This window comes from Thalassophryne amazonica, chromosome 2 (genome assembly GCF_902500255.1).
Source record: "Thalassophryne amazonica chromosome 2, fThaAma1.1, whole genome shotgun sequence".
In the NCBI taxonomy this organism is placed as follows: Eukaryota; Metazoa; Chordata; class Actinopteri; order Batrachoidiformes; family Batrachoididae; genus Thalassophryne; species Thalassophryne amazonica.
The window spans coordinates 145,701,715-145,711,769 of record NC_047104.1 but is presented as its reverse complement, the minus strand read 5'-3'; positions in this window follow the sequence as shown (position 1 = coordinate 145,711,769).

Below are 10,055 nucleotides of genomic sequence, written 5' to 3'. Positions count from 1 at the left end.
CTAGACTCATGTGGCGATGTGCGGTAAACGTTTGGGGTTAGTGGCGCATCTTATTGTTACAGCTGGTGCTTGTTTGGCGGTGATCTGCTGTGGAGCGGAACAGGTGCGTCGGTGTGCAACTCGCAGCAGGTGGCAGTGAGGACGCACGGGTGCTTGTTTGTTTAGTTTTGTTTTTTCACCTTTTCTTTGGACTCCATGGTGTGTTTGTTGGACATGACCGAGAAAATATGTGAGTGGAGTGTGTGACTTGTGCACGAGTATTGAGCTCTGTTTTGTAGCTGTGTCTCCTGGTGAGATAAGAGGCTTTGCTGCTTCATGCGTGGCCTGTTTATTTTTTTGATAGTGTCATGGGGGTGCGGTTGGTGTTCACTGTGTAACAGTGTTCTCGGGAGCAGTCCAGGAGAAATTTGTTGTGCGCTTAATCATCCTGCCACCAAACCACGTGAGGAGTTAGGTAATTTAATTAGGTGGAGCTTGTTAGAATAGAGGGGACACGATTGCATTGAGCACCGTGCAGTGCACGTGTGAGCACTTCAATTCGCAGTGTATTAACTCGGTCTGTGTGTGGTTATGTAGCGTGGTGTGTGCGCATAATTTTGGCCAGTTATGGACGCAGAGGTGGAGAGTTTTGTGGCTAATTCCACAAGGGAGAAGCTTGATAATCTGCTGGTAATTGCGACTCATTTTGACATTCTGGTTACAAGCCGGGATAAGAAAAAAGTGATTAAACAGCAAATTGATGATGAAAGGTGTGTTTCTCCTGCTGCATCAGAGGTGGTCCAGGTGGCAGCTGGCCAGTGGTGGGCACAGATAACCAAAAAATTAACTTCGATAACAGATAATCAGATAACTGAAAAGTTATCTTCGATAAAGATAAAACAATAAACCACCCAAAAATGTATCGGAAGTTACAGATAACCGATAAATTCCAATATTATCTCTGGCACATTTACAAGTACTAGTAAAACAAATTTAATAGCTTCTAATAACATTAAAAATAACAACAGACCCAAACAATAAGACCACACTTTTTTCTTTCAACAGTCTGCTCCTGCTGGAAGCTCTTGTTTACTACAGCACTCCAAGCACAGAGGCACCCAAAGACCCAAACAAGAAGACCACACTTTTTTCTTTCAACATTTGGCCCCTGCTGGAAGCTCTTGTTTATTACAGCCCTCCCAACACAGAGGCATCCTGAGAGCAGCCGTAAAGCCAGCTCTGTATCAATGACAAAGCTCCGGTCATGCGGAGGTCTTGAAAAATAAAGTCATATTGAGTTATGATGTTGATTTATAAATAACATTAATACCGATAGAATAACTCCATTAATGTCAATTCTGTCATTTGTACAAAGTTAAAATATAACATATATCTTTTAATGTTGAATAATGCACTAATTCTGACATTTTGTAACAAAGAGACAGATCACAAAGGATTCTGGGTAAATGTGCGTCTGCTAAACACTGATTGGTTCAGTCATTCATTATGTAAACCAACACGTTAATGTGACGTCTGTCGTGTGTTGGTGTTTAAATGTGCTTTTGTAAAATATTCCATTTTTTTATTTGTAAAAACAGGCATTTTTACGGAGCCCTGGAAGTGTCATCGTAAAGTTTTTGCATGTGGAGAGAATGTGCGCATGTTTGCGCACATTCTCTCCACATCCTTTCTTTACAACATTCATTTGATGTAAAACGTGCTTTACAGTGTGCGAGATGATTTTTCATGCAGGAATTGTTTGGACCAAGTTTCAGGTTTATCGTGCATCCTGCATCGTGTAGTGTTCATGGAGTATCAAGCTGCGGTCAACATCTGACGACCACCTCCTGATTGCCGATCGTATGGTCAAATGAGAATCAAACCTGTTTGATATATTATTGTGGTCGGCCGTCGTGAGGTTATCCTGCTGCTGAAAGCTACAAGCAGCATCCAACCGTTCGCACTGTGCCTGTGCAAACACTGCAGAGCTGTCTTGTACACTCAACAAAAATATAAACGCAACACTTTTGGTTTTGCTCCCATTTTGTATGAGATGAACTCAAAGATCTAAAACTTTTTCCACATAAACAATATCACTATTTCCCTCAAATATTGTTCACAAACCAGTCTAAATCTGTGATAGTGAGCACTTCTCCTTTGCTGAGATAATCCATCCCACCTCACAGGTGTGCCATATCAAGATGCTGATTAGACACCATGATTAGTGCACAGGTGTGCCTTAGACTGTCCACAATAAAAGGCCACTCTGAAAGGTGCAGTTTTATCACACAGCTCAATGCCACAGATGTCGCAAGATTTGAGGGAGCGTGCAATTGGCATGCTGACAGCAGGAATGTCAACCAGAGCTGTTGCTCGTGTATTGAATGTTCATTTCTCTACCATAAGCCGTCACCAAAGGCGTTTCAGAGAATTTGGCAGTACATCCAACCAGCCTCACAACCGCAGACCACGTGTAACCACACCAGCCCAGGACCTCCACATCCAGCATGTTCACCTCCAAGATCGTTTGAGACCAGCCACTCGGACAGCTGCTGAAACAATCGGTTTGCATAACCAAAGAATTTCTGCACAAACTGTCAGAAACCGTCTCAGGGAAGCTCATCTGCATGCTCGTCGTCCTCATCAGGGTCTCGACCTGACTCCAGTTCGTCGTCGTAACCGACTTGAGTGGGCAAACGCTCACATTCGCTGGCGTTTGGCACATTGGAGAGGTGTTCTCTTCATGGATGAATCCCGGTTCACACTGTTCAGGGCAGATGGCAGACAGTGTGTGTGGCGTCGTGTGGGTGAGCGGTTTTCTGATGTCAATGTTGTGGATCTAGTGGCCCATGGTGGCGGTGGGGTTATGGTATGGGCAGGCGTCTGTTATGGATGAAGAACACAGGTGCATTTTATTGATGGCATTTTGAATGCACAGAGATACCGTGACGAGATCCTGAGGCCCATTGTTGTGCCATACATCCAAGAACATCACCTCATGTTGAAGCAGGATAATGCACGGCCCCATGTTGCAAGGATCTGTACAAAATTCTTGGAAGCTGAAAATGTCCCACTTCTTGCATGGCCGGCATACTCACGGACATGTCACCCATTGAGCATGTTTGGGATGCTCTGGACCGCCGTATACGACAGCGTGTACCAGTTCCTGCCAATATCCAGCAACTTCGCACAGCCATTGAAGAGGAGTGGACCAACATTCCACAGGCCACAATTGACAACCTGATCAACTCTATGCGAAGGAGATGTGTTGCACTGCATGAGGCAAATGGTGGTCACACCAGATACTGACTGGTATCCCCCCCAATAAAACAAAACTGCACCTTTCAGAGTGGCCTTTTATTGTGGACAGTCTAAGGCACACCTGTGCACTAATCATGGTGTCTAATCAGCATCTTGATATGGCACACCTGTGAGGTGGGATGGATTATCTCAGCAAAGGAGAAGTGCTCACTATCACAGATTTAGACTGGTTTGTGAACAATATTTGAGGGAAATGGTGATATTGTGTATGTGGAGAAAGTTTTAGATCTTTGAGTTCATCTCATACAAAATGGGAGCAAAACCAAAAGTGTTGCGTTTATATTTTTGTTGAGTATGTACTTAGTCAAATGTTTTGTTAGCCCTAACCACATAACCTGGTTGTTTAACAAAATATACAGCTAATTTAACAAAATATACAATTAATTGTATTTTACAGTATATTCTCTTTAATATTTAAACTGAGGTATGTTGGGCTGGTTTACCAAACTAGATTAAGTGAATATAGCAGTGTGAATGTGCCAAATCAAATAATTTGATGTGAGATTTGGGCTCCTTCCGGTCTATGAGCCGTCTGAACATCTCAAATTTAATTTATGTGTTTTTCTTGTTACCTTCCTTATGTATGTGCTCAGAGATCAGATTCAGTTCTGATTTCATTCTGCTTTCTATTTCATCACTGGTGATATGACTGCTGAGAGATCAGATAATGGTCACTTACAAACAGGGAAAAAACAAAACAAAAAAGATTCAGGAACAAATATCACAAGGACTCAGAAATGGGCGGAAACTCATCACAAACTGTAACGATGAAACCAGAGCCAGAAGGAAAGTCAGCACTGCAGAATCACTGGCATCTACAACAGGCATCTCTCTGCATATGTCAGAAATGTCTTAGAGGATGTACAGTAGTGTTCAGAATAATAGTAGTGCTATGTGACTAAAAAGATTAATCCAGGTTTTGAGTATATTTCTTATTGTTACATGGGAAACAAGGTACCAGTAGATTGAGTAGATTCTCACAAATCCAACAAGACCAAGCATTCATGATATGCACACTCTTAAGGCTATGAAATTGAGCTATTAGTAAAAAAGTAGAAAAGGGGGTGTTCACAATAATAGTAGTGTGGCATTCAGTCAGTGAGTTTGTCAATTTTGTGGAACAAACAGGTGTGAATCAGGTGTCCCCTATTTAAGGATGAAGCCAGCACCTGTTGAACATGCTTTTCTCTTTGAAAGCCTGAGGAAAATGGGACGTTCAAGACATTGTTCAGAAGACTTGCACTTAAGAAGAAAATTTCAGACCCCTCCATGATTTGTAAGTGGGAGAACTTGCAAAATCGCAGGGTGTTCAAATACTTATTTTCCTCACTGTATATGAAAGGCTAATCATTTATATCAGGGGTGGGCAACGAGGGCCGAGACACTGCAGGTTTTCCTTGCAACCAATCACCTCAGCAGGTGGGTTGCTGATGAGCTTCTCCCTTGAACATAAACACCTGGTTGTCAATGAAATCACCTGCTGAAACACCTGAACATTAATGAAATCACCTGCTGAGGTGATTGGTAGCAAGGAAAACCTGCAGTGCTTCGGCCTTTCATGGCACATGATTGCCCACCCCTAATTTATATGAATGCATGTTTATCCACACCATGCTGGCAAACACCTGCTATCATTGCCACCACCACCAATCTCCTCGGACTGTTGTTCCACCTCCATCGCAGCGGGAGCCTCACTGTCACTTTCACTGTCCAAGTCCGACATCACCTGCTGCTGCTGAGAGGGACCCGCAGGCGCCTCTGCCAGGCTGGCCCCCACAGCAAACATCTCTGAAATTGTTGTGCTCTTCGCAGCATCAGTAGTGAGTTTTTCTGCACCTCCTTTCTGTTTTTTCTCCATTTTGTGACTTGCTTTGTTTTTCATGTTCTGCTATGTTGTTTCTTTGTCTCTCTTATCACGATTGCTTATCATTAAAGGTGAACGGACGAGGGGGCTGTGGGGTCTAGAACATGCATGGGTGGGACTCCTGGGACTCAAGCCACAGGGTCTATGCTGTGACTGGAGGCTGAAGCTGACCTCTGGGGGCTGGCGCATATCTCTGTCCCTGGGCTGGGAGAGTTACCATGACAAGGTGCATCAAAAAAGAAAACAAAAAAAAAAATGAGCAGCCATCTCTCCTTTTTCCCAGCAGGCCGGGAAAAGTCCCTGCACTGCCAATGGCCAGTCCACCCCTGTCCAGAAGAGTGCAGTCCTAGCAACAGGTATGTAAGATACTGCACTGAACCCTCAAACTCCCAGGCCTCTGGTAGATGACCAGAGATGGTTGTTTGGTCTTCTTACAAAATGACAGAGAACTCATCTAATGGACCATTTTTGTGCCTCTCACACATTACCACAACAATGTAAACCCACAAAACATAATCAGATGTTTTGAAGCCTCAGAGGTGATGATCATATCTGTCTGGATTGTTGTTATAGTAATATTATGTGGGAATTCAGCTGCCTTCCCATGTCAGCCTGCGGCTGCATGTAGAGGGCGTGTTGTGTTTGACTTCCAACAGTTTATTCTGTTAACTGTCACACTTTCTTTTGTGTGTTCTCTATGGGTCACAAAGAGTGCAAACAGATAGTTTTGAACAGAAAAAAATGGCTGCGAGCAACTTTAAGGGCCCCTTCACACATAGTGTGAATTTGGTCGATTTGTTTCTTTCTTTCTTTCTTTATTTGACAGGGAAAGTGCAATCAAACATAGTTACAAAACAAGGCTTGCAGCTGATGTGATGCACACAGAGTATAGTTCCTGCGAATTTTCAACTCCCATCCCTGGTTGAGCTTTTCTTCAGTAACAAGACATCATCTAAATTACAAATTCATTTACATGAGAACATTTCATCTATAAATAACAGTGCAATTGAAAAGCTCATCACTCACCCATGTTTGCGCACATTCTCTCCACATCCTTTCTTTACAACATTCATTTGATGTAAAACGTGCTTTACAGTGTGCGAGATGATTTTTCATGCAGGAATTTTTTGGACCAAGTTTCAGGTTAATCGTGCATCGTGCATCCTGCATCGTGTAGTGTTCATGGAGTATCAAGCTGCGGTCAACATCTGACGACCACCTCCTGATTGCCGATCGTATGGTCAAATGAGAATCAAACCTGTTTGATATATTATTGTGGTCGGCCGTCGTGAGGTTATCCTGCTGCTGAAAGCTACAAGCAGCATCCAACCGTTCGCACTGTGCCTGTGCAAACACTGCAGAGCTGTCTTGTACACTCAACAAAAATATAAACGCGACACTTTTGGTTTTGCTCCCATTTTGTATGAGATGAACTCAAAGATCTAAAACTTTTTCCACATAAACAATATCACTATTTCCCTCAAATATTGTTCACAAACCAGTCTAAATCTGTGATAGTGAGCACTTCTCCTTTGCTGAGATAATCCATCCCACCTCACAGGTGTGCCATATCAAGATGCTGATTAGACACCATGATTAGTGCACAGGTGTGCCTTAGACTGTCCACAATAAAAGGCCACTCTGAAAGGTGCAGTTTTATCACACAGCTCAATGCCACAGATGTCGCAAGATTTGAGGGAGCGTGCAATTGGCATGCTGACAGCAGGAATGTCAACCAGAGCTGTTGCTCGTGTATTGAATGTTCATTTCTCTACCATAAGCCATCACCAAAGGCGTTTCAGAGAATTTGGCAGTACATCCAACCAGCCTCACAACCGCAGACCACGTGTAACCACACCAGCCCAGGACCTCCACATCCAGCGTGTTCACCTCCAAGATCGTTTGAGACCAGCCACTCGGACAGCTGCTGAAACAATCGGTTTGCATAACCAAAGAATTTCTGCACAAACTGTCAGAAACCGTCTCAGGGAAGCTCATCTGCATGCTCGTCGTCCTCATCGGGGTCTCGACCTGACTCCAGTTCGTCGTCGTAACCGACTTGAGTGGGCAAACGCTCACATTCGCTGGCGTTTGGCACATTGGAGAGGTGTTCTCTTCATGGATGAATCCCGGTTCACACTGTCCAGGGCAGATGGCAGACAGTGTGTGTGGCATCGTGTGGGTGAGCGGTTTTCTGATGTCAATGTTGTGGATCTAGTGGCCCATGGTGGCTGTGGGGTTATGGTATGGGCAGGCGTCTGTTATGGATGAAGAACACAGGTGCATTTTATTGATGGCATTTTGAATGCACAGAGATACCGTGACGAGATCCTGAGGCCCATTGTTGTGCCATACATCCAAGAACATCACCTCATGTTGCAGCAGGATAATGCACGGCCCCATGTTGCAAGGATCTGTAAAAAATTCTTGGAAGCTGAAAATGTCCCACTTCTTGCATGGCCGGCATACTCACGGACATGTCACCCATTGAGCATGTTTGGGATGCTCTGGACCGCCGTATACGACAGCGTGTACCAGTTCCTGCCAATATCCAGCAACTTCGCACAGCCATTGAAGAGGAGTGGACCAACATTCCACAGGCCACAATTGACAACCTGATCAACTCTATGCGAAGGAGATGTGTTGCACTGCATGAGGCAAATGGTGGTCACACCAGATACTGACTGGTATCCCCCCCAATAAAACAAAACTGCACCTTTCAGAGTGGCCTTTTATTGTGGACAGTCTAAGGCACACCTGTGCACTAATCATGGTGTCTAATCAGCATCTTGATATGGCACACCTGTGAGGTGGGATGGATTATCTCAGCAAAGGAGAAGTGCTCACTATCACAGATTTAGACTGGTTTGTGAACAATATTTGAGGGAAATGGTGATATTGTGTATGTGGAGAAAGTTTTAGATCTTTGAGTTCATCTCATACAAAATGGGAGCAAAACCAAAAGTGTTGCGTTTATATTTTTGTTGAGTATGTACTTAGTCAAATGTTTTGTTAGCCCTAACCACATAACCTGGTTGTTTAACAAAATATACAGCTAATTTAACAAAATATACAATTAATTGTATTTTACAGTATATTCTCTTTAATATTTAAACTGAGGTATGTTGGGCTGGTTTACCAAACTAGATTAAGTGAATATAGCAGTGTGAATGTGCCAAATCAAATAATTTGATGTGAGATTTGGGCTCCTTCCGGTCTATGAGCCGTCTGAACATCTCAAATTTAATTTATGTGTTTTTCTTGTTACCTTCCTTATGTATGTGCTCAGAGATCAGATTCAGTTCTGATTTCATTCTGCTTTCTATTTCATCACTGGTGATATGACTGCTGAGAGATCAGATAATGGTCACTTACAAACAGGGAAAAAACAAAACAAAAAAGATTCAGGAACAAATATCACAAGGACTCAGAAATGGGCGGAAACTCATCACAAACTGTAACGATGAAACCAGAGCCAGAAGGAAAGTCAGCACTGCAGAATCACTGGCATCTACAACAGGCATCTCTCTGCATATGTCAGAAATGTCTTAGAGGATGTACAGTAGTGTTCAGAATAATAGTAGTGCTATGTGACTAAAAAGATTAATCCAGGTTTTGAGTATATTTCTTATTGTTACATGGGAAACAAGGTACCAGTAGATTGAGTAGATTCTCACAAATCCAACAAGACCAAGCATTCATGATATGCACACTCTTAAGGCTATGAAATTGAGCTATTAGTAAAAAAGTAGAAAAGGGGGTGTTCACAATAATAGTAGTGTGGCATTCAGTCAGTGAGTTTGTCAATTTTGTGGAACAAACAGGTGTGAATCAGGTGTCCCCTATTTAAGGATGAAGCCAGCACCTGTTGAACATGCTTTTCTCTTTGAAAGCCTGAGGAAAATGGGACGTTCAAGACATTGTTCAGAAGACTTGCACTTAAGAAGAAAATTTCAGACCCCTCCATGATTTGTAAGTGGGAGAACTTGCAAAATCGCAGGGTGTTCAAATACTTATTTTCCTCACTGTATATGAAAGGCTAATCATTTATATCAGGGGTGGGCAACGAGGGCCGAGACACTGCAGGTTTTCCTTGCAACCAATCACCTCAGCAGGTGGGTTGCTGATGAGCTTCTCCCTTGAACATAAACACCTGGTTGTCAATGAAATCACCTGCTGAAACACCTGAACATTAATGAAATCACCTGCTGAGGTGATTGGTAGCAAGGAAAACCTGCAGTGCTTCGGCCTTTCATGGCACATGATTGCCCACCCCTAATTTATATGAATGCATGTTTATCCACACCATGCTGGCAAACACCTGCTATCATTGCCACCACCACCAATCTCCTCGGACTGTTGTTCCACCTCCATCGCAGCGGGAGCCTCACTGTCACTTTCACTGTCCAAGTCCGACATCACCTGCTGCTGCTGAGAGGGACCCGCAGGCGCCTCTGCCAGGCTGGCCCCCACAGCAAACATCTCTGAAATTGTTGTGCTCTTCGCAGCATCAGTAGTGAGTTTTTCTGCACCTCCTTTCTGTTTTTTCTCCATTTTGTGACTTGCTTTGTTTTTCATGTTCTGCTATGTTGTTTCTTTGTCTCTCTTATCACGATTGCTTATCATTAAAGGTGAACGGACGAGGGGGCTGTGGGGTCTAGAACATGCATGGGTGGGACTCCTGGGACTCAAGCCACAGGGTCTATGCTGTGACTGGAGGCTGAAGCTGACCTCTGGGGGCTGGCGCATATCTCTGTCCCTGGGCTGGGAGAGTTACCATGACAAGGTGCATCAAAAAAGAAAACAAAAAAAAATGAGCAGCCATCTCTCCTTTTTCCCAGCAGGCCGGGAAAAGTCCCTGCACTGCCAATGGCCAGTCCACCCCTGTCCA